Source organism: Lissotriton helveticus (assembly GCF_964261635.1).
Source record: "Lissotriton helveticus chromosome 1_1 unlocalized genomic scaffold, aLisHel1.1 SUPER_1_unloc_14, whole genome shotgun sequence".
NCBI classification, from domain to species: Eukaryota; Metazoa; Chordata; class Amphibia; order Caudata; family Salamandridae; genus Lissotriton; species Lissotriton helveticus.
In genome coordinates, this window is record NW_027611653.1 from 1,469,769 (window position 1) to 1,496,935 (window position 27,167).

At 41.4% G+C, this 27,167-nt stretch overlaps 1 protein-coding gene across 1 annotated transcript in view; it reads left to right on the forward strand.

Annotated features, from left to right (window-relative positions):
* The window catches only part of LOC144805533 (uncharacterized), a 297,575-nt gene that overhangs the window by 63,524 nt on the left and 206,884 nt on the right, over positions 1 to 27,167 (forward strand). The window lies entirely within an intron of this gene.

Below are 27,167 nucleotides of genomic sequence, written 5' to 3' on the forward strand. Positions count from 1 at the left end.
AGATTTCACTAAACATGAGAAATACATCCACACCAGGTGAAAAGTAAGGCGTATCTTGAGTTGCAGAAAAGCTTCTAACAACCTGACTTTACATGAGAGAGCACATATTGTAGTTGCAATAGAATTCATCAAGAAACTCTTGCAGGATAACTTAGGCTGCCCGCATGCAACCTCCAAAGAAATTTCAGGCCTGGAAATATTTTTAATTGCAACAGAATCCACAATTTGAGTATCTGAAAGTTACAAAACTCTCAAGGTCTTTACTTTACGCAGAGAAGTGTTAGTGCTTGCAAAAATCAACTAATTGCCCAAAAAAACACAATAATAATGTCTTAAATTTTACTCCACCCAAAAGGTTTCTACCACCCTTGTTTCTTAACATATGACTGATATCTATTTTTTCATGATAAGATTAAGCCTATCCGGAGTTCCTCAGTGAGGCACTCCGCAAAGTGACTAAAAAACTCTGGCGGTCAACGCGGAGTTCCGCAAGCAGCGGAGTGCGTAAGGGTCATGCAGTTTGTGGTGATTTCATCCCATGTCGGAGGATCATTTGGCCCTTCTCTTCCAGGAAGTTATGGATCTCTTTGTCAAATGCATCCTTGTGCCAGAAGTAGGTCGGGTTGCTACTCCCACTACTTCTTGGTACCCAAGAAGGACAAAGGCCTGCATCCTAGCTTAGTCCTCAGGGACATCAAACGCTTTCTCCAAAAGGAGAAGTTCAAGTTGTTAACCTTGGCTCAGATCTTGTCTGCCTTCGAACCTGGAGATTTGATGGTAGCGTTGGACTTGAAGGACACTTACTTTCACATCCCCGTCTTGCCTGCCCACCGGCATTACCTACGGTTCACGGTAGGCCACATGCATTTTCAGTTTACCACGCTCCCCTTTGACCTTACCAGCCCCCCCTCCCTCGGGTGTTCACGAAAGTGATGGCGGTGGTCGCAGCTCATCTGCGCAGATCAGGGGGTTCCAGTCTTCCCCTATCTTGACGACTGGCTGTTGAAGGCTCCCACCTCCAGACTACGACGGACTTCCTGCATTTGCTGGGGTTCTCAGTTATCGTGCTGAAGTCGCACCTGATTCCAACCGATAAGCTCCTTTTCATCGGAGCGGTTCTGGACACAGCACAGTTTTGGCTCTATCCTCCCCTGATCTGAGTTCACAGTAGTGATGGATGCGTCACTCCTGGGTTGGGGCGGCCATATGGGAATGGTGGAGATCAAAGACCTCTGGTCTCCGGCGAAGTCCAGGCACCACATCAACCTTCTGGAGCTCCGGGCGATTCATCTTGCACTGAAGGCATTCCTTCTTTCTGTCAAAGAAAGAGTGGTGCAGGTGTTCACGGACAACACCACTGCCATGTGGTACTGCAACAAACAGGGCAGGGTGGGGTCGTGGACCATATGTCAAGAGGCTCTTCGCCTTTGGACATGGCTGGAACATCAGGGCAGATCTCTGGTGGTTCAACACTTAACAGGTTCACTGAACGCCAGGACGGACAAACTCAGCCGCCAGTGCATGATGGATCACAAATGGCATCTTCACTCGAAGGTTGTGCTAGGTCTGTTTCAGTAGTGGGGAGAGCCTTGGTTAGATCTATTCGCCACCGAAGAGAACGCTCAATGTCAGCAGTTCTGCGTGTTAGAGTTTCCAAAGCGGCTGTCGCTCGGCGACCCTTTTCATTGCGAGTGGAGTTGCGGCCTCCTGTACCACTTCTGCCAAGATTGCTGAAGAAGATCAAACGCGATCAGTCCCAAGTCTGGTACCCCAAGCTCTTGAGCTTGGCCATCGATCCTATTGTTAACAGATTTCTGAAGTGCATTACTCATCTCTTTCCTCCTTCTCCTTTCGTAATGCCCTAGTGGGAGTTGACCTCACTTATCTTATGTGTGCTCCCTTTTAGCGCCTATAATTGTCCTCTTCGCCTCCTTTGAAGACTGATTTTTTGCTTGCCATCACCTCTGCTTGCAGGATGAGTGAGCTTCAGGCTTATCTTCCAGACCTCCCTTTCTTGCTGTCCATCCAAACAAAGTAGTCCTCTGTGTAAGCCCTCTTTTCTGCCCAAAGTGATAGCCTCTTTCCACATAGGTCTGACCATCAGATTACCTACCTTCTTCCCACCTCTGCTGTGTTTTTCTCTGCCAGGTGCACAACATATAGACTGTTCACACACTTTCTGTAGTATGCTTTGTTCTGGGCAGATAAACTCTAATCCCCACTCTCCTTCTATCCTCGTGTTAGTGCAGCCCGATGTAAACAGTAATTGTAATGTATTTAGATTACATAACACTTACTACCCCATACGAACTTTGAAGCACTTTTTTGGCAAGTAGCACACTACTCTAGGATCCAAAAATGATTCGTGGTGAATTAGTATAGGGAAATATAAAATGTATATGAGAGCTGGACATGTTGGTCTGTTAGTTGGGTTAAAAAAGATTGTGGGGAGATAGAAGAGGGAAGGTTTTGTATTTATATAACGCTTGCTACCCCTGATGAAGTGTTGAAGTGCTTTTCGGCGAGTAGCATGCTACTCCAGATCCCAAAAAGATGAATAGACAGATCAATTATGGTGGGGAGGTTGTTTTATTGTATACACACAACTGTACACAAATTAATAAAATTCTGTTATAAAGTTGTATCCAAGAGGCAAGTATAGTCTCTGATAATAATGTATACAATACTGATAAGTTTTAAGTTGGCTTGCCATCAAGACTGATGCCCTGTAATGTTGATGCAAAGTCATCTGTGCTGGCGTATCCTAAACTCTTGTTGAATTGTAACATCCACCTTGCAGGTACTGCTATTTGTATCAGGTCCACGTTGTAGGCAGACACAAACGCCTAAATTGTGCACTATTTATATTAAGCATAATAAGCATAATGTAAGTGAGCAGATGACAGTAAGCACTGTACAAGCTGTATTAGGTGCTTAGAAGTAGAGTGACATAGAGGGCAATAAACACTCACTAAATCTTTCTTTTATATTATTAATAGTGCTCATAAGACCATACAATTCAATACGATGTACAAATAGCCCATTGGGGAACAGTTCAGGCATCATCTGGGGATTACACATCCGAGAAACACAAGTGTCTTTCATGAATACAAATTGACTACTCCTCCAAGGACTGCACTGTATTATTGACACGGGCGAAAAGGCAAACAAGCAGTCAGGAGGTACACTGATTGTATACCCCCCACCTGACAGGATGGTGACAGACCCCAACCACCTGCAGGGGAAACGTGCCACCTAACTTAATAGCGGCTAGACGCTTTACTATGTAAGCAGACTGGTGGTTTACAACTGCGCCTACGTTGGGGCACCACATGTTTTTTCCAGCATAATCTGGTGTGCTCCCCCCTGTGTGGAATGATAGCACCCACTGAAAACTGCACCATTGTGTAGTCTGGGACAGTGCACCTTCCATGTAATTCTGAACTGGGCCTTTAAATACGGTACTATTTTGTGTGCCTATTTAGTTCAGGTATACAAAGAATGTGGTACTACTTGTATACTAGGGTAGGACAAGGAAGATTGAATTTCTATGGTGGCAGAAATGTTTTTGTCAAAGTGCTTTATGCCCTAAATACTCCCCCGTACCCTGAACATAATGAGATTATGTAGATTACACCTCTGCGTGCCTAATGCTGCCATTTGTATTTCAAGACCAGTGATTAATGTGGCTTTATCAAGTTCAACGCCATTAGGCGTTCCCGACCTGTCTGATACTTGCATATGGAAAAGATGGGTCATTTGAACCTAAAGATAGATAAACATATTCATAGGTCACGATTTATGTCTGCATCTAATATAAAACTGTAAATTAGGAGAAGTGATAAGTGAGAAGTTAAAGGCAGCCGCTAATCGAGCTGCATTTGTACACAGGCCTTCCTATATTATGAGATCTATTCCTGCTTAAGTCTTTAATTGCAATGAATACTTTAATACCCAGGCATGAAGTCATCGTCGAGCTGTTTAGATAATCCACCTGTCTCGCCACCTCTTCCTCAATGCATCCTTAACCAGTGGCCTAGCCAGTGTGCCCTGGGCCCCAAGGCAAGAAAGGAAATGTGACCTCTGCCCTTTATTTGGGCTGTGGAAAACAGCAATAATCATTGTTCTGTGGGCCCGTCAGGCCTCTGTTTGAACTGTGACAAACAGCAATTATCAGGGTTCAGTGGGCCTCTAGGACATCTGGGACCTGGTGCCACTGCACCTGCTGCACCAATGGGAAGCTAAGCCCCTGCCCTTAACAGCTTCTATTCTAGCCCCACTGGAGAACCGAAACAACCAAGTACTGATCTGGCCATATATGCAGGCATGCAGCCGCCTCTTCCACTGAAGGGATTTAAGTCGCATGAAAACAGCATGCGGGAAACAACCATTTTCTGAGGTAAAGTCAACCAACACCTCATCTGTTCCAACCTGAATCCATTTAAAACCAGGGACGAAAAAACAGTTCATCGTCATCCCTTGCTTATCAGAAGGGTAAAACAGATTAATCTAACATTACAGTGTACCACATAACAAATTGTGATTCTGTTTACAAATTAAAACTCGCAAGCATATAGAAAGGGCAGCATTTGGCCAAAATAGCCATTTTCCCTTCCCATACTTTTAACACATCTTATACAAAAAAAGCTAATTACATTGTCATCCGAAAATAGTCATTAACGCCTACTCATAACCAAATGCCATTTAGAATTGTCTTTCACTTCAAGCTTTCAAATGTAAATTGATATAAAAGCAGTATTGAATTGTTTGACGTTGTGCACTCTTACCAAAATTTATAGCATCAATTTTATATGACACACCATAGAAAAAAGGAGTTGTTTATATATACTAAACCTCCAGAAACGTTTGATTAACCAGTTATAAAGTCACATCTAGCTTAGTTAGTTTATAGTCTTCTTTTATTTTTTAATAGTAATTATTTCACATTTTTACTGAATATGCATGGCTAAACACTTATAAGGTCCCAAAGGCGAGACCTATTGGCTATGACAATGCTTGTTATTGATTGAGTTCATTGAGCGGCAGAACTTTTGATTAAGTCCTGAAGAATGCCGCAAACACCTCTTTGGAGGGTTAAATGGCTGAAACATGTTGACCTCTTATTGACTCTAACAGTGCATATATATTTCTCCCACAGTGTCCTATTTTTAATCCTGGCCCAGGGGTGTACAAATAATGGAACCCACATACCCTTTAGCAAGTTTTAACTTTCACTCTGCTGCCCCCACTACCTTGAGCTCATTATTGTGGTATTTAGTATACCTTTCTATATAACAAAATATGCCTGAACTCCTCCTTCTCAGTGAGGGGGTTGTATCACGGTGCAAGGAGATTCCCAATAAGGAAGCATGCCAACTATGGTGGGTGAGGGAAATCGTCCTTTTAAAGGGATATTTCATCTTAGCTAGGTCTTCATTTGCAACAGTAATCCTCAGAGACCCAAGGGTTTCTTGAATGTGGTAGAAATGCATTTTTACCCCTTGATTGTACGTTCAAGCACAGACCATTCATTGCATGAAATGTGATCTATGTAGGGAAAATACTCTGTGCACTGACAAAATGTGTTAAAATAACAGAAAGTTGATAATCGCATTTAATAACTTCTCATACCTGGATTTATCAAGAAGAGAAGTCTGTTAATTCTATCATATTTTTGATACCACAAGGTATAAGAAATTAGGGGATCTTTATCTAATATCTTTATCAGTAAATTATATGAAATTATTGAACATAAACTTTTCCAAGTATTATTTCTAAAGATTAAGGAATTGGTCTTTTCTAAACTAACCCCAGTGCGTATGACTACAATAACCACCTCTCTCAAATCAATATTGTGCTTGTTTTAGTGAGAAAGCTAAATGATCTAGGAGAAACCAGGACCTAGGTCAGTATTTTTCTTAGGAAGCTTCAAGTTAGAGAGTGAAAACACTTTTTAGAATGCCCCGAAAATTGTGATAAAGATATTTCAATATGTTTGACAAAAAGAATAGGTACATTTCATGACAATATTGAAATGGGAACTAACAGGAATAAATATTTACACAACATTACAAAAATATTAGAGACTAAATTTCAGCAATATAGGAAATACTGAGGTTCATGTACTAATAATCCATTTGGTAAAAAGTGGTTGCTTGTAGAGTCAGCACACTACTTTGTCTGTGATAGCTTTTAAATAAAGGCATTTTGAATGCACCCCATTTTACTTTCAGATTCACAAATGTCCCCTTGGGTTACTACCTCCTGTTACTGTTTTTCAGTCCACATATGGTTTCAAAGCTCAATACATACCTTAATACATACCTTAACAATGTATTCAATATTCAGAAGGGAAACTATTAACATTCCCCTTCCAAATTCTGAATTGTTAAATGGGCTTAGTACATTTCAAAAAGGGGTTTAGCATTTGCAAACTCTGTGAATTACTGAACCAGTGGATTTTGTTAACAATAAAACATGAGGCCATTTTTCTCAATTCCCTCCAAATTAAGTTTGCTAATAATGTTAGTTGAATAATAACCGGTGCATGTACCTATTTAGTGTTAGTGTTGCTTCAGATCAAATAAAAACCATCACACATAACTCTTGCACAATACTTAAAGACAGAATTTCTGACATCCAGCGTTAATGTTTTGTTAGATATATTTGCAAATGTTGTCACTTGTTTCAGGAACAATGTGTGTCTTCTGGGTTTACTCTAAACCACTATAATAAACATATTCAATGCTTTGAGATTTGATCTGTTTGTACTGGTTTCTATTGCAGACAACAATCTAGATTTAGACCAAGAATCAATTCCACCCATGGCTTTTAAAATCTATTTATCAATGATCTCTATTAGTGTTATCGCAACTAAAACTGTAATAGAACTGATCTGAGAGATGGACCTTCAAGTATTATGCTCAGTCAATTTATTGAACAAACTATGGAGTTAAAATCTGAATAGATTAGATCCACAAGCATTGCCTGACCACTGTATTTTACATCAATAGATTACTTATCAGCACATTTTCTCTAAGTTCAATTCAGTCATCTTCTATTTTTTGCGGAGCTCGTGCTGGCTCTGTTAGAACTCTTTCAAAAATATGACATTTAAATGTCCCAAAAAATCAGGAATTCTAGTTTCAAGCCTGGTCAAACCTTAATGAATGCTACACCAAACGATGCCCTTCTGTTCCTACATTTTATTGTGCACCTTGATTCAGAAATGGCATGTTTTTGCTTTTGGAGGTAAAATTCTAAACATATTTATTGTTGTTGCCATCTGAAACATTATCACAAATTGAGAAGATAACAACAAATAGTCTTGTGATGCTTGCTGGAATGGGAAGTGTTTAATCAAAAAGTGGATGGAATTCAAGTTTAGGTGACAATTTTACAAAAGTGTATGGACTTTGTATATATTTCAAATTGTTGATCTCCAAAATGGCCTAAATCAATAAATTGAATTGAAATTCAAGTTTATCATTTGAATCCTATTGTTGGAAAAGATGTGATTTTGAACCCCATGAGGCGGTTCCTTTCCAGGAAGCATTCAGGTTGTAATCATGAGTCAATTAATGCTGAGGTTAACATATTCAAATTGAATTCTAATTACATATGAAATGTTCAATGTTCAATATATTTCTCTTAGTATTTTAATGTGAGGACTTTATTGCTTAAGCAAAATAATTCGTATTTGTTTTTCTATATGTAGAAAGCATTACATTAATGAAATCACTGTATCCTACCTTCTTTGTTTCCTTTCCTGTTCTTTATGGACGTTTCTATTGTTGAACTTTAAAGTTTTCCCGAAATTAGGAATTGTGCTCTACATAACTTTGCTGTGTTACAGTGTGTTGATTTTTATGTACTACTTGTGTCTCTTATGTGTATGGCAACTGATGTTTTTTTTTTGTTTTAATAATCAGCTTATGTTCGTTTTTATTATTCAATAAAATGTTTCAAACACAACAAATGGTAGTTGATATGTATTTACAACTGCAGCATTTTTATTGTATGGGCAGTTTCAAAGGGGCCAAAAATATGGTCTGTGGGATGACGGAGGACCACATTGGCATCAGCAGCGAGAGGTTTGGGCAGGTGATTAGGGGTACATATAAGGTTGGAAGTAGGGGGAACAAAGCATGTACATAGTGTGGACTGTGACTCCTAGAGTTATTGTGAGGGATACCATGCTACCCTGAAAATGAATCCCCTAGTGATTATTATCAACAAACTTTATTCGGTTTTATAAAAGAAAAACATCTTCCAAGTTACATATTGACAAATATAATATGTCCAAGTTAATCAGAACACAAGGTAAAAATTCATGAATTACAGCAGTAGCACTTGCGTCTTTGAGATCTCAATGAATGGCGTCATCAGAATCGGTAGCCGCTGGGGACAACACAGTGCATGGGCCGTTACTGGTTCAAGCAAAGTATCAACATCTGTTGGCATGACTGATGGGAGTGTGGACTGTGACTCCTGGAGTTATTGTGAGGGATACCATGCTACCCTGTAAATGAATCCCCTAGTGATTATTATCAACAAACTTTATTCGGTTTTATAAAAGAAAAACATTTTCCAAGTTACATATTGACAAATATAATATGTCCAAGTTAATCAGAACACAAGATAAAAATTCATGAATTACAGCAGTAGCATTTTGCGTCTGTGAGATCTCAATGAATGCCGTCATCAGAATCGGTAGCCGCTGGGGACAACACAGTGCATGGGCCGTTACTGGTTCAAGCAAAGTATCAACATCCGTTGGCATGACTGATGGGAGTGTGAGACATGTGTCTAACACGCATTCTTCTCCGCATAGCAGGCAGCGTAGAACAGGTAGGATGCAATCTTGCCAAATTGGTCTGAATGACAGAAACCATGGGGTATTTAATTCTCTTAGACGAGGTAGTCTTAAAATTTGGACGATGCGGTCACGACACTTCATCGCCAGTAGAGTTGTCTCCATGGAGAACTAGGTGTCGTTTGTGAAATGACTTGCCATATAGCAGCAATAGGAGCAAAAATAGTATTCCTGCAGCGAGTCCCAAAATGAGAGGCAATCCGCCAAACACTGAGTGCACAAAGTTTGGAAATTTTACTAGGTCCGCTTCAAAAGGTTTTAACAGTCCAGAAAATACGGTCTTAAATACATGTACAATACCACTCGTATCAGACATGTTTAAGATACGACTTAACATTTCTGAGAAATGTATAGGGCAATTTGTAGTTGAGAGGGCATGTAACTCTGCAGAAGTCCTTGCGACTTGCAGATCATAGGTTTCTTTGGCCGAGGTCAGTGGCACAGTTTTTTGCAAAAGAATGGATTTCATTCTGCTTAAAGTAGCAATTCGTATAGAAGAGATGTTCAGTGAAGGCCAAAGTGGCGACTCCCGGCTGTCTTGGTTTTAGGAAACAATACTTGCATACAGCAAGGGACCCTGGCTGATACAGTTACTAGATATGGTATTCCTATCAAAAATATGAAACGAAAATAGTGGACTGTGGATTAATTCTAAATTTACGATGAAGGTTTTCAACCAATACGGTGTGATGCATCCTGGGACTGATAGTACTTTGTATATCAGTGTTCCGTTTGATTCCTGGCAACATGCCACAGCAGCTGCGATCATTCAACATAAGGTAACTTCCATTCAAGAGTTGTCAAACAATTGGATCAATCACCATGGCTGGTGAACCTTGCAGGTGGCAGGATACGTTTTTAGAGGAACTATCGCAGGCCCCGTGTAAGTTTATACCCTGACATAGGAGAGAACCGCTTAGTGCGTTTTTACAATTTTCCCCGCTAAGAAACACTTCACGACCCCCACTCCAACATCTGTATGTGTATGGCAATTCCCAGGATGTCTTGATGTATTCTTTACCCAACTTTTTATATGTGCCTACTGGTATATGTTGTAGGCAATATTGAAAATAGAAAATTGTAACAGGCAGAGTGATTGCTCCATGTATAATCCATTCCATAACTGTCTTTTCAGCGACAGTAAATGGCAATCTTTCCAGTTTTTCAATGCTCAGCACCGTATTGTCTGCTCCCCTTTGTGCCAATTTGATCTGTTTATCAGTGAGATTGAATTCTGAAAACAGTGACATAGTATTGATTAAACGTCAAGGCACATAGCCTGAATGAAGGTTTTGCAACGTCCAGCCTAATAGCATGATAGAACGTAATTGTGACTGACCATGTTGCAACATGACCAAGTCCTGTTCCATGATGTCTATGGCAGAAGACACTATGCTATCTAAAGAATATATCCTGGACCACAGAGTCGTTAACCCATTGTCAACCACAGAGAGAGATTTCTCTAAATTAATACGATCAATTTCTTGTATTCATTCTGCAGTCTCTGCTTGTGTAATTTTCCATGCTTCATTATAAGCAGCAAAGATACCGGCATATATAAAACGTTTATGACTCGGTGTTCTTGTTCCTAGCAACAATTCCCTAAGATCAGCGCCATCTTTAAGTAAAGATAAGTGTTGCTTTATATCCTTAAGTGTAGATCTATGTAACCAATCAAGGCAAAGTTTACCTACACTGTATGTTGTTACTATTCCTGGATGCTGTCTTTGAACATATCTTTGTTCTGGCCTAATGAATGTGAACCCCTTTGTTTTATTCAGGAATCTATCTTGACAGTTATTTGTGTCTGTGGGCCAGATCAACCATTTATTCCAATCTGGATCTGTTCTGTTGTGATGCAAAATAGTATGTACGTCGACTCCCCCCTCTGAAGTGTTATCTCTAACAGGTGTAGGTGTAGGTATAGTCGGTTTGTTCAAGTCTTTTATCTTGGCTAACCCAAGACAAGACGTCTCTTAGACAGTTTCATTCAAAAACATAATTTGCTCAGGGATGATGCAGGCTCTAAATAAAGCTTCTATCCCCTGCACTTGCCAATATTTTGTGCCCCAGACAGTTTTTTGTCTCAATGTTGTCTTTCCAAGATTCAAAACCTAGTGAAGACAGTTGAGCATAAAAGGCTGTAGAATAAATTTGCTTGGTATTAGTTAACATACTTTTCATTCCTGTTTTTGTTTACATTTTTAAAGTAAAATGATTCCGGATTGGATACATTGAACCCTGAAAAGTACGGACATTTTCTAAAAAATGTTTTTGAGCTACCATTTGGTGGCGTAGAACAATGTTCCCATTGGTTATACATTAATACATTTCTAGGATTTGCAGATTTGTGCAAGAAATGATGACCATAGTGATTATAACAATACATTTGTTCATAATCTGATGAACCTTCTAAGTATTCATCATTTGTAAAGTCTGACATCATATTATTAACAGTCTCGAAGTCCCAATCATCAGAAAAGGTACTAGATGAAACAAAGTCATTCTAGGAAATCTTGAACTGGTGTGGAATCTTCACCAGTTCTGACGGGCCAAAAATTTCATAATTAGTTCTGTCCCAAGATATACTCCCTGGTATAGGAATGGCTGTGATGTTCACTGATGACAAGTCTCTTTGTTCACGATGGGATGATTTGTGTGGCTTGAGAATTAAGTTGATGTTCTTACTTGCTGTGTCCATTTTGACATATCTTCCATTTATCAGCATTCCCAAAGTTATTACCAGAGTCAACCAAAGTAGAAGAAAAAGCACACCCAACACAATCCAAAGTTCAATCCATGGTGAAACCAAAAGTGTCTTTTCCAGGTGATGAAAAAGGTCTGTTGCTTGTTCTTTCAAAGTTCTTTTTACTGGCACAGTTTTAGGTTCGCTTGGATCCTCGGAAAATGTATCAAAGTTAATGAAATAGCCTGAGGCAATTCTGTCAAGTATGGCCCCTATTCTACTATGGATAAAAACATGGTTGAATCCTAATCTCACCCTGAACCACAAGATCCTAAGAGATTGCTTGAAATTGGAGAAAGTAAAGGAAATCCAGTGGTTATCCTTTATTAAAACTACTTCCAGGGAATTGGGGCGTCCGGAGATCTTTACAAACCCAGAGGGTCTATTGAAAGCTGATCTAAAATGGGTGAAAGTCAATTTCTCTAAAAGCAGAGAGCAGGAACGGGAAGCGCTGCAATTGAGTAAACCCACGGTAAGGGCACATTACTTGTTAATCTCGTCCTTATCCATTCAACCATACCTTACCATTGTAACTATACCTTTCCATCGCTGGTTGTTGACGAAATTCCGATTTAATCAAATCCATCTGTTGTTAACTGACTCGAAAGGGTGGTGTAGGCCCGAGGACGCTGCCCCCTGTGAATGTGATGGGCTATCAATCCAAGACACAATGCACTTTACACTCTTTTGTGCTTTTTACAGCAGTGGTAGGAAAAAGTTAATTCTTCCTCTTTTAAAGGATAAGGGATTTTTACAGACTAAGCCAGCTTTACTTTACCTGCAATTAATGGAACTTCCTTTGGTTATGTTTGGGGTTGCAAATTTCTTTGTGGTAGCTGTTTGCAGTAGGAAACTTAGACTGGCGGTCAAATCGGTGCCATAGTACCTGATGCATCAAGTAACAATGTAGTGATGAACTGAGCTGTTTTTAATGTGGAATTACACTTTTAACTTGTTTTTATTATGAAATGATGTAACATCTTTTATTATTGTATAGTATGCTTTTATGAATTTTATTATTCGAATAAAGTGAGTTTTGACTTGACTTGACTTGTCAATTGTTGGGATTGCATCTGGCTTCGTTGAAATTGCTGAAACCTCAGGATTACTTGTAACATTTGTGTAGTCAGATGCTACTTCATTGTAGACAGGTGTTTCTTGACAAACTGTTATTTGGGTTTCAAGAGGTACAAGTTCCATAGCTTTGTTGCTTAGTCCTTCATTTCGCACTGCAGATTCTTCAAAGGTGATGAGTCTCTCAGTTTGAACCTCTTGGATAGTAACCAGAGCTGGGCATCTGCTACATTGACGGAGTCCACTTGGCCTACTGCTTATGATCGGCCACATGAGGTGGTTTGACCAGGTTGATAGACACAAACCTGTTCTCCTTTTTTCCAGCAAGGGGCGGCAGTAATTCTGTTCTTGATCCGTGGATTGCTAGGACAGGTACTGGTTGTCAGTAAGAAGGCCCAAATTCCTTCTTGTCTGCGATCTTTTCTCTGACCAGATCACCAAGCTTTAGAATCCATACAGGCCTTGCTGGGACGGTTGGTTTCTCTTCAGTGGTGGTTGGCTTCAGGAACACATTACTTTGTTTCGTTCTTATTTCATTAAGTCCTGTAAGACAGCCAAACGATCTTTGATATCAAAGAGTTTGTGGTCTACCAATCGAGGTCCGCTACTAACATTCTGGTCCCAAAAAGGACTTCCTATGGAGTGATACCCCCTAGAGAACTTCTTGGCAGATTGTTAAGACTACGTTGGACACTTATTAGATGTTTGACCCACCCGTCATCCGAACCTAATACCCTAGCTGTTTTAGATTGCTTTATGTCTCGTTTTTTTCTCTCCACTACCGAATTTCCCTCCGGATGGAATGGACTAGAGTACCGCAATGCAACGCCCAGATTGGCCATGGCCTCCTGGTAAGCTCGAAAGCTAAACGCAGGACCCTGGTCAGAATGTAGCGTGCCGATAAAGACTCGCAAATATTTAATAACAGTTCGAGCGTCAGCCGAGCGCTGAGGCCACATCCAAATGAATCTTGAACACAAATCCACTGCGATCATGATATATTTATAGTTGCCATCACTCTGTATGGGACCGCAGTGGTCCAGGTAAACGCAAGCTAATGGTTTATCTGAAATCAACAGGGGCGTCTGCGCAGGACGTTTCACAGTAGAGACTTTCATCTTTTGGCATATTTCACATTCCAAAACATAGTGTTCGAGGCATATGAGCTGCAGATACTACACTGTGCATTAGATCGCCAGCTGGTGTTGGCCTCGGATGATTATATGTTGTTGTTGCCTTGGGAGAAGTGTTTTGTAGTCACGAGATAGGTGACTCCTCCCTTGGACGATAGTGCGCAAGGGTATCGACTCCATCCTTAGATTGTTTTTTTCCGCCACTGGGTTCGGATGAACTTTTACCGCTCCGATTCGACATCTACTTTTCAAGTACTTCGAAGCGCCAAAAACGTATTAAAACTTCACCTAACTACCTTCGATATCGACTAACATTGTTTTCGACTCCATCAGCTCGATTCCGGTCATGGACGCAGGCCGTTCGGCCTATCCACGCCGTGAGGCCTACACCTTATGGAAAGGACGCCATTCAAGAAATGCCACTTTTGTGGAGCACAGTTTCCATGCAGTGACCACCACGAGGTCTGTAACCTGTGCTTATCGCCAGAACACGACGAATCCAGCTGTACAGCCTGCGCGTCCTTTCGATCCAAGAAAACCATGCGAGATCGGAGGGCCCGTCGACACGACATGCAGAGATCAGCTCCAGAACCGGTGGATATCTTCGACGAGGAGGTTCCGCTCTTTCCCGAAGAGGATTCCGATCATCTCCAAATCGTCATATCAGAGGCAGATGACTCAGATGACTCCATACCATTGGGTCAGTGCGTGAGTTCAACTGCCCCTGCATCAAACACAGCACCCAAACTGAAGGCAAAGGTCAACACTCCGCCTCCTGGGCCCAGTCGAGACGGAAAAATCACTTCGAAAGCCCCGCCATCGAGCCCGGCTCCGAACAAAATAAGTAAGCCTTCCGGCAGCTCCTTACCGAGCAAGCCGCACGTGTCGATCCCACCAGATCCATCGGCATCGAAACCAAAAGAAGTCGAGGCTCCGAGGACTTCTAAAGACAAAGGTGCGAAGCCAACGTCCTACGCCTCGAAGCCGACGTGACCAGCTTCCACTCTGAAGCCATCACCTTCGGTATCAAAACCAACAAGGCTTGATTCCGAAGCACCCAAGCGCTCGAAACAGCCTACCACACCAAAAACAACACCTTTGGTGCCGAAAACTACGCCAAAGGACACTGTAACGCCTCCTAAGGCTAAAGACAAGCAGCAAACTCGTTCGGATCCAAACAAATCGGCGCCGACAAAGGTTACACAAGGAGAAGAACTTTTCCAACCTGATCCTCTGCAAAAGAAGATCTACATTGACCCAAAGACAGGTGCTGTATCCACCATACCACACAAGAAGAGGAAGGCAGATACAACACCCACTGTAGTACCTGCCAAGAAGAAGGACTCTGCCACATCTCCTATGCACCCTTCTTCTCCTATACTTCCTTCTCCTTCATCCCTTGTTCCTCTTAACAATTCACCACAGATTTCCCCTCCACATTCTCCTCTTCTGTCTTCAAACTTACCTCAAAATGATGATGAGTATAGTTTAGGAAGAGGGATAGACCCAGATAAGCCTTTCCCATACCCTACAGATGATACAGACTGGGAGTACCCGAACCCACAGGATGCACCAGATATTCCTGATCCACAGTCATACCCATCAAAACCTTCTCCCCCAGAAGATAATATTAGTTTTGGACACCTGCTGAACAGAGCTGCCATTTACCATGGAGTCACTATGCACTCTGATGAGGCAGAGGAAGATTTTCGTTTAGACACATTTGAACAATCGCAAAGGTCTGTTCAAATTCTTCCTATGATTAAAGGGGTCATCAAACACGCTCCAGAGATATTTAAAGACCCTGTACGTACTAGCATCCTAAACCCTAGAATTGAGAAAAAATATAGGCCTGCACCTGCAGATCCAGCCTACATTAAAGGACAACTACCATTAGATTCACAAACGTCAGGTGAGACACCACCACCTGACAAAGAATCTAAAGTACTAGATGCTTCAGGCAAAAGAATAGCTGCACAAGCTTCTAACATATGGCGTATAGCTAACACACAAGCCCTCCTCTCAAGATATGATAGGACTCATTATGATCAGTTAGAGAAACTACTGGAACATCTACCTGACCAATATAAGGCGCAGGCAAACGACCTTATACAAGAAGGCAAGCTAATTTCCAATGCCTCAATCAAGTGTGCACTTAATGTGGCAGACACTGCATACAGAGCTGTCAACACTAGTGTCATACTTAGAAGACATGCGTGGCTACGCATTTCAGGATTTAAACAGGAAGTGCAAACTGCCATTTTAAATCAACCATTTAATCAAAAACAATTGTTCGGACCAGAGGTAGAGACGCAGCACTTGAAAAGATCAAGAAGGATACATATACTGCCAAATCTATGGGAGCTTTACAGTCCACACAAGCTAAAAGTTCCTTTTGTCGCTCCTTCTACAGAGGAGGCCCCAAACAGTCTGGAGCAGACAATACAACATCCTTCAAATCAAACACACAAACATCCTCTAACAAAGGATATTTTAGAGGAGGATATGGAGGAAACAACAACAAAGGAAGAGGTCGGGGTAACAACAATAATCGAACCTCCTCAAACACAAAACAGTGACTTTCCTCTGCTCCCCCAACAGCATTCCACTCCTGTGGGGGACAGATTAACACAGTTCCTACCTGTCTGGAATTCCATCATAACAGACAAGTGGGTAAGACAAATTATCCAGTCTGGCTACTGCCTGGAACTTACTGCAACCCCTCCACACATACCACCCAGACAGCGTCCAATGTCGGCAGAACACCTTACTCTGCTCAAACAAGAAGTCCTGTCACTTCTTCAAAAGGACGCAATAGAAACAGTTCCTTTACAACACCAAGGAACAGGGGTTTACTCGCAGTATTTTCTAATACCCAAGAAAGATGGGACACTAAGACCAATTCTAGACATCAGGCCCCTCAATCATTACATAAAATCAGATCATTTTCATATGATCACTTTACAACAAGTGCTCCCACTGCTGCAACAAGGCGATTTCCTTACAACACTAGATCTAAACGATGCCTACTTTCACATTCCTATGCATCCTGCTCACAGGAAGTATCTAAGGTTTGTACTGGAAGGACAACATTATCAGTTCAAAGTCCTTCCATTCGGAGTTACAACAGCACCAAGAGCATTTACAAAATGCCTAGCAGTAGTAGCAGCACATTTAAGGAGACAACAAATACATGTCTTCCCTTATCTAGACGATTGGCTCATGAAAGCCAAGTCATTCAATCAGTGTGTTCAACATACACATCAAACAATTCAAACATTGTACGACTTAGAGTTCACAATCAACTACACCAAGTCACACCTGCAAACCCCTTACATCAGTATCTAGGGGCTACAATAAACACGTCTACAGCTCTAGCGTATCCCAGTCCAGCAACGATACAGAGCATTCAGTCCTTAGTCACAGTCTTCCAACATCAACAATCTCTGCAAGCCAGAGTGTTCATGAGACGGATAGGAATGAAGGCATCTTGCATCTTCATAGTACCATATGCAAGGCTGCAGATGCATCCGTTACAGGAATGTCTAGCACGACAGTGGAACCAGGCTCAAGGGCAACTAACAGACCTGGTGTTGATAGGCAGCCGCACACATCGCTCTCTGCAGTGGTGGAACACCAAAAACTTGACAAATGGGCGGCCGTTCCTCGAACCTGTTCCTCAAGTAGTACTCACAGCAGACGCATCTCTCACAGGATGGGGAGCCCATCTCCTACATCATACAACTCAATGGCATTGGACCATTCAACAAAGATTGTTCCATATCAACCATCTAGAGCTGCTAGCAATATTCTTAGCACTCAAAACATTCCAACTACAAGTACAAAACAAAGCTGTCTTAATCCGGACGGACAACATGACAGCTATGTATTATATACAAAAACAGGGGGGGAACACACACTCTACAACTGTCCCAGCTCGCACATAACATTTGGAGATGGGCCATTCCGCAAAACATATATCTGTTAGCAGAGCACCTTCCAAGAGTTCACAATTAGATAGCAGATCTGTTAAGTCTACAGACACAACAGATTCACGAATGGGAACTACATCAGCAAGATCTTCAACCATTTTTTCACAAGTGGGGCCATCCAGACATAAATCTGTTCGCCACATAAGAAAACGCAAAATGCCCAACGTTCGCCGTCAGGTTTCCACACCCGCTGTCCAAGGGCAATACGATATGGATGAACTGGTCAGGCAGATTTGCGTATGCTTTTCCACCACTACCACTAATACCACTAGTAGTACGCAAGCTCAGACAACAGTCTCTCAAATTAATCCTGGTAGCTCCCACATGGGCATGCCAACCATGGTTCACCACACTGTTAGAACTGTCTCTAGTTCCACACCAAAAGCTATGTCACACACCATCTCTGTGAACGCAGAGATGGGGAGAGGGGTTGGCCTAACGGCTAAGGCGCTCGACCTCGGACCTGGGGAACTTGGTTCGAGTCTCGGTAACGACGCCAAAAACCCCCTGTGATTCTGGGCAAATCACTTAATCTCCCCGTGCCTAAAAAAAAATGAAAGTGTGTCCTCATGTAACGTAACTGGTGCTATGTAAAGCGCTCTGATAACTGATTCGGTTCGGTTCTAGTTCGCGCTATATAAAACTCTGCAAAAAAAAAAAAAAAAGGAGACGTCAGACATCCATACTAAAATCAACTGAATCTGGCGATCTGGCTCTTGAAGTCTTAGAGTTTGGTTATCTTAACCTACCAATACACAACAAAATATGTCTGTAGGTCAAGAAAAAGAAAACTGTGGTTCTACTGTGCACCCATGTGTGTGACGCAACTAGAGTAGACTTGCAAGTGACTCATACAAAGTTGTGATAGAACACACTAAAATCCTAAATTAGGAAAAAAGTGCCCATCTGGCTCCTGAAGTCTTAGAGTTTGGTTATCTTAACCTACCACCAGACTGTATGAACATCATTAAAGAGGCCAGGAGACCTACTACTAGAACTTGCTATGCTGCTAAATGGAAAAGATTTGCCATTTATTGCAACAATAACCACATTGATCCTTTGGATTCTTCTATCCAAAATATTATTTGTTACCTTCTACATTTACAAAGATGTAACCTGGCACATTCATCTATACGCCTGCACCTTGCAGCAATTGCAGCATATTTACAAAACAGACAACATCTGTCTCTTTTTAGAGTACCTGCTATTAAAGCATGTATGGAAGGATTAAAGAGAATCATTCCCCCCAGGTTACCACCTTCTCCAGTGTGGAACCTAAACGTTGTTCTTACAAGGCTCATGGGACCAAATCATGGGGCCACCTTGTGAACAAATGTGAACTGCAATTCCTCACATGGAAAACAGCTTTCCTTATTGCAATTACCTCTCTTAGAAGAGTAAATGAGATACAAGCTTTCACAATACAAGAACCATTTTTACAACTACATCGTAACAAAGTGGTTCTAAGAAGTAATCCTAAATTCCTTCCAAAAGTCATTACTCCTTTTCATTTAAACCAATCTGTAGTTATCTGTGTTTTTCCAAAACCCTGACTCTGTAGCAGAAAGAGCTCTACACACACAAGATGTTAAAATAGCTCTTCTCTACTATATAGATAGGACTAAATCTTTTTGAAAAACAAAACAATTGTTTGTATCTTTCTCTCCACCGCATAAAGGCAACCCCATCTCCAAGAAATTGCAAGGTGGATTGTAAAATGTATACAAATATGCTATCAAAAAGCAAAACGTACATTAACAGTTTCTCCTAGAGCGCACTCCACACGCAAACTAGGAGCCTCTATGGCTTTCTTAGGGAACATACCCCTAGAAGACATATGCAAGGCAGCAACATGGTCTACAACACACACCTTCACTAAACACTACTGTGTTGATGTGCATGCCAAGCAGCAAGCTGCAGTAGGCCAATCTGTCCTGAAAACTCTCTTTTTAACCACTGCAACAGATACAGGTGACCACCGCTAGGGGAGACACTGCTGCACAATCGATGCAAAGTGTAGTATCTGCAGCTCATATGCCTCAAACGGAAAATGCTACTTACCAGTATGCATCTGTTCTTGGCATGTAGCGCCTCAGATTACTGCACGCCCTCCCGCCTCCCCGGGACCTGCATCTGTTCCAGTTTTATCTTATTTAGATGCACATGCATGGACATCCTTTTCTTTACTTCTGCTAACTCCATAATTTCTCATGGCGAAAAACAATCTAAGGATGGAGCCGATGCCCATGCGCACTATCGTCCAAGGGAGGAGTCACCTATCTCCTGACTACAAAGGCCTTCTTCCAAAACGACGACAACATGCAATCATCCGAGCCCAACACCAGGTGATGATCTAATGCAAAGTGTAGTAATCTGCAGCACTACATGCCAAGAACAGATGCATACTGGTAAGTAGCATTTTCCTTCTCCCACATTGCCCCAATTTCAATCCTGGTCCAGGGGTGTACAAATAATGGAAACCACATACCCTTTAGCAAGTTTTAACTTTCACTCTGCTGCCCCCACTACCCTGAGCTCATTATTGTGGTATTTAGTATACTTTTCTCTATAACAAAACATGCCTGCACTCCTCCCTCTCAGTGAGGGGGTTGTATCACGGTGCAAGGAGATTCCCGATGAGGAAGCATGCAAACTATGGTGGGTGAGGGAAATCGTCCTTTTAAAGGGATATTTCATCTTAGCTAGGTCTTCATTTGCAACAGAAATCCTCATAGACCCAAGGGTTTCTTGATTGTGGTAGAAATACATTTTTACCCTTCATTGTACGTTCAAGCACAGACCATTGCTTGAAATGTTGTGATCAATGTAGGAAAAATACTCTGTGCACTGAGAAAATGTGTTAAAATAACAGAAAGTCGATACTCTCATTTAATACCTTCTCATACCTGGATTTATCTAGAAGAGAAGTCTGTTAATTCTAGCAGATTTTTGATACCACAAGGTTTAAGAAATTAGGGGATCTTTATTTGATATCTTCATCAGTAAATTATCTGAAATTATTGAACATAAACTTTTGCAAGTATTATTTCTAAAGAATAAGCTCTCAAATAAATATTGTGCTTGTTTTAGTAAGAAAGGTAAATGATCTAGGAGAAACCAGTAACTGCGTGTCAGTATTTTCCTCAGGAAGTTTCAAGTTATAGAGTGAAAAAACTTTTTAGAATGCCCCAAAAATTGTGATAAAAATATTTCAATATGTTGGACAAAAATAATAGGTACATTGCATGACAATATTGAAATGGGAAATAAAATAACAGGAACAAATATTTATGCCACATGACAAAAATATTAGAGACTAAATTTCAGCAATATAGGAAATACTGAGGTTCATGTACTAATAATCCATTTGGTAAAATCGGTTGCTTGTGAAGTCAGCAAACTACTGTGTCTGCGATTGCTTTTAAATATAGGCATTTTTTAATGCACCCCATTTTTTGGGGGGAAAACAGATTTTATTAGTCAAGTAGCACATATCAAGCAGCACCCTGTAACCCAGAGGCAACTGCACAATCATTACAACAAAGTCACATTTGCCCTTGACTGTTCGGTTCAAAGTCTTTCAGCCCCCCAGGAATTTCTGCCCCCAAAACAATAGCGTATAGAAAACCCCCCTCCCATACTCCCAACTCCCCCCTCCCCCAAACCCCCCCCAGGTCACTCAAGTCCACAGTTCCATAATCACAGTTATACAGAATAACCATATACCGTAAGGCACTCACAGTCCACCCCACCACTCCTTCGGCACATTCCTTTGTATTCGCCTGCAGTCTCCCCCTAACCCGGCAGTAACTGCTCATCAGGAGAGTCCAGCCACAGTCCCCGATATTCTGCCCACCTGTTCCAGATTTTATACTGCTTGTGTGGGCACCCCCTCACCACAAAAATAGGCTGCTCCAGGCCCATGCAAAAATCTAGACCATTTTTCAAGACTGCTACTGATGGGGCCCTTGTCGCTTTCCACGCCTGTGCAATGTCTCGTTTTGCTAAGGTGAGTCCTAACAATAAGAGGTGCCGTTTGTATCTGTTACCTCCCACGCCCTCCATAGGCACCCCATTTTACTTTCAGATTTACAAATGTCCCCTTGGGTTACTACCTCCAGGTAATGATTTCAGCCCACATTTGGTTTCAAAGCTTAATACAAACCTTAAGGATGTACTAAAGTATCCTGAAGGGACCCTATTAACTGTTGTGCCGATGCTCTGTTGTCTCAGGAACACCAAGGAGCCCGTCGTATAGTACCCCACTTCACCCCTATCACCCCTCGATGCCAGGAATAACGCTGGCATACAAGTGATAACCAGGGGGAAAAGGGGGAAAGAAAACAAGGAAAGGTAGGGAAGACACAGTCTCCAGAACTCTTCACTCTTGTCAGGTTCTTGTACAGCAGAACGGTGACTGGAATACAAAACAACACATTAATAAGGTCCCTCTCTAGGTCTAAGGGAATATGTAAAAGGGGCAAGATGTAAAGCAAATATGTACCTAGAGTGTGCTGGGTATCTAGCTGTTCCCCCTATATTCGTACGTAAAGATGCACTGGAAACGTGGTATATGAACCACTCTGTAACATAGGAATAAATGATCAGTACTTAGATTCTTCCCTATTGTAGATATGAATCAGTATGAGTATAGAACACACCTTATATCCATCAAAAGATGCCCAAAATGTATAAACTCCAAGTATCATGCTCTCCCCTAATATCGCAAGGAAGGCTTTACTCGAACTCAAATATCAGGACAGCACATTGCCCTGTCAAATATACAAAAAGAAACAGAAGCCACACTAATGTGCTACAAGGCGCCGAGTTCCTTACACTCAGCTCACCAGAAAAGAACTAAGCCCCGGGATGACAGGGCAATCCCACAGACAACCACTGTACCGGAACCAAAGCACCAAAGCAAAAGGAAAACAAAGAACAACACAGCAATGTCACACGGACAAGGAAACAGTATATCGATAGCTTCACACGCGCCTGTACTCACGGCACCGATGAAAACGCCGAGACACAAACGCCACCACTAACTCCTCGGACGAGACCCCAGTGACCCGGAACGGAACACGGAAGCTGGCTAAACGCGAAGCACTTCCGGGAGTGCTAGGCGGGCCTAAGTATGTTTACTGTCATGAAGGAGCATGCGCGGATGCGCGCGCATCCTCAGGATCTTTTCCCTTGCCAACCACAGTCTGTTCATTATTGCCAACCACGCATCCAAACGCGGAATGCCCGGCAGAGTGCTGCAAGCAGGCATGACATTAACATTCCCCTTCCTAATTCTGAATTGTGAAGTGGGCTTAGTAGATTTCAAAAAGGGGTTTAGCATTTGCAAACTCTGTGAATTACCGAACCAGTTAATTTTTTAACAATAAGACCCTTGGTACATGAGGCCATTTTTCTCAATTCCCTCCATATTAAGTTTGCTAATAATGTTAGTTGAATGATAACCTGTGCACGAACCTATTTTGTGTTAGTGTTGCTTCAGATCAAATAAAAATCATCACACATAACTCTTACACAATACTTAAAGACAGCATTTCTGAAATCCAGCTTTAATGTTTTGTTAAATATATTTGCAAATGTTGTCACTTAAACAGGAAGGCAGCTAAAGCGGTCTCTGGACATAAAATAGGATGTATTCATAATCTTTCGATACATTTTCTGAGTTTCAGGAACAATGTGTGTCTTCTGGGTTTTCTCTCAACCATTATAATAAACATATTCAATGCTTTTAGATTTGATCTGTTTGTACTGGTTTCTATTGCAGACAATATTCTAGATTTAGACCAAGGATCAATTCCACCCATGGCTTTTAAAATCTATTAATCAATGATCTCTATGTTATCGCAACTAAAACGTACTAGAACTGATCTGAGAGATGGACCTTCAAGTATTATGCTCAGTCAATTTATTGAACAAACTATGGAGTTAAAATCTGAATAGATCAGATCCACAAGCATTGCCTGCCCACTGTATTTTACATCAATAGATTACTAATCAGCACATTTTGACTCATCTTCTATTTTTCGTGGAGCTCGTGCTGGGTCTGTTTGAACTCTTTTAAAATATGACATTTAAATGTCCAAAAGTTCAGGAATTCTAGTTTCAAGACTGGTCGAACCTTAATGAATGCTACACCAAAAGATGCCCTTCTGTTCCTACATTTTATTGTGCACCTTGATTCAAAAATGGCATGTTTTTCCTTTCGCAGGTAAAATACTAAACATATTTATTGTTGTTGCCATCTGAAACATTATCACTAATTGGGAAGATAACAACAAGTGGTCCTGTGATGCTTGCTGGAATGGGAAGTGTTTTACAAAAGTGTGTGGATTTTGTATATATTTAAAATTGTTGATCTCCAAAAAGGCTTAAATCAATAAATTGAATTGAAATTCAAGTTTATCATTTTAATCCTATTGTTGGAAAAGATGTGATTTTGAACCCCATGAGGTAATTCCTTTCCAGAAAGCATTCAGGTTGTAATCATGAGTCAAATAATGCTGAGGAGGTTAAAATATTCAAATTGAATTCTAATTACACATGAAATGTTCATTGTCCAATATATTTCTCTTAGTATTTTCATGTGCAGACTTTATTGCTTAAGGAAAATAATTAGTATTTGTTTTTCTATATGTAGGAAGCATTACATTACATTAATAAAATCACTGTATCTCACCTTCTTTCCTTTCCTGTTCTTTATGAACGTTTCTATTGTTGAACTTTAAAGATTGCCCGAAATTAGGAATTGTGCTCTACATAACTTTGCTGTGTTACAGTATGTTGATTTTTATGTACAACTTTTGTCTCTTATGTGTATAGCAACTGATATTTTGTTTTGCTTTAATAATCAGCTTATGTTTATTAGGTTTTATTATTCAATAAAATGTTTCAAACGCAACAAATGGTAGTTGATGTGTATTTACAACTGCAGCATTTTTATTGTATGGGCAGTTTCAAAGCGGCCAAAAATATGGTCTGTGGGATGACGGAGGACCACATTGGCATCAGCAGGGAGAGGTTTGAACAGGTGATTAGGGGTACATGTAAGATTGGAAGTAGGGGGAACAACGCATGTACATTGTGTGGACTGTGACTCCTGGAGTTATTGTGAGGGATACCATGCTACCCTGTAAATGAATCCCCTAGTGATTATTATCAACAAACTTTATTCGTTTTATAAAAGAAAACCATAAAAGTCATACATAAAATGATAAAACATTTTCCAAGTTACAGATTGAAAAAATATAATATGTCCAAGTTAGTCAGAACACAAGATAAAAATTCATGAATTACAGTACAGACGTTAATTGCAGCTTGACCTGAGTCTAATAGCGACCCTTAAAAAGTTAAGCGTATGCAAAACAGTGTCATTAGAGCAGTTATTAAAAGATCAGAGCTGGTTTCACCCTCTTAAAACCCGCTTTTTTGAGAATGGGAATAATAAATAACTTTCTAGGGACTGCATAAAAACTACAAAACCTTAAAAAGTACATCATGTCCTGAGGAGACTCACCGTTGCAGCCACAGGGCATGAGGCACAGGCCTCTGTGGGAGCCACGAGGGTGTGCCAAGAGGTAATGGAAGAGGTTGGCCCGAAACAGGGTCAATAGAAATCGATCATGGATGCTTTTAAGCCCTAGAAGATAAGGTTCGGTGGTTGGTACAGTTTTTAACACAATGTACTTACTCACACTAGGCTTACACAGCTCATTTCCCTCTCTTTCACAGCAGCTCATTCTTAAAAAACACTCTTTGACCAGAGAAAGGTCCCTCTTACATATGCACTCAGGTTTAGCAAATAGTTTCTACCTACCCTGGAGAGACCAACTCTAATATACTGGAGCCATCGGATGCTTGAGACATGGTCAAGTGAAAGTCATTCCCGTAGGACATCTTTGCAAGTGTATTGTCTTAACCCCTTGGCTGTGGGGCATATTTCCCTGCTGTGCGGGGGGAGGGGAGGGGCGCGCACAGTGCCCCGGTGCTCATGACGAGCTCAGCTCGTCATAAGCCACGGTTCTTGTGTGCTCATGACGAGCTGAGCTTGTCACGGCCACACCCGTTTCAATAGAACGCTTAGCACAGCAGGGGAATAATCCCCGTGTGTGAGCATTCTAACTGCCGTGACGAGCTCAGCTCGTCATGAGCACACGGGAACCGTGGCTCATGACGAGTCGAGCTTGTCATGAGCATGGGAGGGGTTAATAAGACCAAATATTAAGCCACAAAGACAGGGGACGGAAATCCAGTACATCTGAGAGGAAAGAAATCCCCAACTCTTCGTGCACGACATAAAATGGGTTGCTTTGTGGGACAGAAAGGGCACGTCGCAGGAAAGATTTTCAGCACTTTGCACTGCCCCTACCGCAATGTGACCGCATATCTCACTCCCATAACTAACCTTTGAGATATATTTGGCTTCATATATCTTCAAAGGAGCCCCTATTGGCTTCCCTTCCACTCTGCTGGCAAAGTTAAGAACAGCTGCAAAAGCTTTCACTTAATTCCACTTTCTTGCAAGTCAGCAAAGGGCACCAACTCAAGGAATGAATCGTTACACAACTCCTAAATAGGAGAAAACATTGGTCTTCGGTATTGACGAAAGGTGAACTACTTAGCTTTACGAGGTCCTACCTGCAAAAATGAACGAATTGGAATGATTAAACGAAAGGTTCAAGACCTTCATAAAAAGGGCAAAAGAATTAAGAAGAAGTTGTAGGCCCCTAGTTGTCCTCGCCCAAGGACTGCGTCGTCCGCGTAAAGGAGGACTGGCAGGCTACGCTTGCCTACCTGGGGACAATCAGCATTTGTGCTTTGCAACATCTACATGAAGTCATTACCGGTACTGATCATTAAATTTCACCTCACGTGCTATAACTATGCCGACGACACACAAATACTCCAACTGGAACACGCCAAAGACATTGGAAAATCCCCAATTTTCAGTTGTCTCAGAGCTGTGGATCAGTGGATGACTTGGAGCCATCTCAAATTGAATGCTTTCAAAATGGAAATACGCAAATGTGGCGATTGGAAACATTATGACCCGCTTGCCGCCTGGCCTGATGAACTGGGATCACGTATCGAAGAAAGTTAGAAACCTCGGAATGACCATGGACTCCAAGCTATCAAAGAATGCCCAAGTGGACAAACTAGCAAGATCAAGCTTTCTCACTATAACAACACTGCAACAAATTTTCCCTCATTTGGGATTTTCACACAAGGTCCAAGCTACGATCTCCCTTGTTCTGTCCAAACTCGATTACTCCAATAGCCTCTACCACGGATCACATTTAACGACCATGAAAAGACTACAACGGATTCAG